The sequence below is a fragment of the Bison bison genome, unplaced genomic scaffold (assembly GCF_000754665.1).
Source record: "Bison bison bison isolate TAMUID 2011002044 unplaced genomic scaffold, Bison_UMD1.0 scf7180017864260, whole genome shotgun sequence".
NCBI classification, from domain to species: domain Eukaryota; kingdom Metazoa; phylum Chordata; class Mammalia; order Artiodactyla; family Bovidae; genus Bison; species Bison bison.
In genome coordinates, this window is record NW_011494832.1 from 10,560,921 (window position 1) to 10,561,638 (window position 718).

The following is a 718-nucleotide window of genomic DNA, read 5'->3' on the forward strand; positions in this document are numbered from 1 at the left end:
TGGCACCCCCGCCCGCCCCCCTCGCCGAGCCTCCCGGCCCCCGCAGAGAGGGAGGGAGCAGCCAGGCCGGGGAGAAAGGGAGGGGAGGCCGAGGACTGTGGACCGCAGGGACCACAGACAAAGACCCCAGACAAAGGGAGGCGAAGGGAGGCCACGAGGCAGCGAGGGAGAAAGCAGCCACAGCAGCCTGAGGCTGAGAGCTTAGGCAACAGGCATACGTCCTGCTGAAGGGGAGAATCCAGGCAAGACAGACAGACAGACAGGAGGTGCGAGAAGAGATTAACAGTGGTCCATCCAAGGCCGCCTCCTGGGTCCCTAGCAATTCATTTCCTTCCCTCAGGAATTCTCTCTTCCCTTCTGGGGAGAACGAGAATACCAGCATCCTAGTTGGCTACCCCCAAAGTATTATACGGTGAGTGTCCCCCACCAGTTACACCAAAGCATAAGAAGCACCCAGGCCCTATAGGCACACTCAGGTTTTCAAGAACAATCCCACTTTCAGACATATTCTGACCAATCATCTTTGAAGTACAAACATCAACATCAGTCAACATGTACTCTTGACCTGTAAAATATGCTCCCCAAAGCCAAAGGGGCCTGATTAGGCCTGGAGGGAGTAGAGCCAGAAGGGAGCAGTGATGAGGTCTCACGTGAGAGAAAGCAAAGTACCAAAAGGGAAGGAGAGAAAGCCAGGCTTTGCTGCTGAGAAGCAAGGATC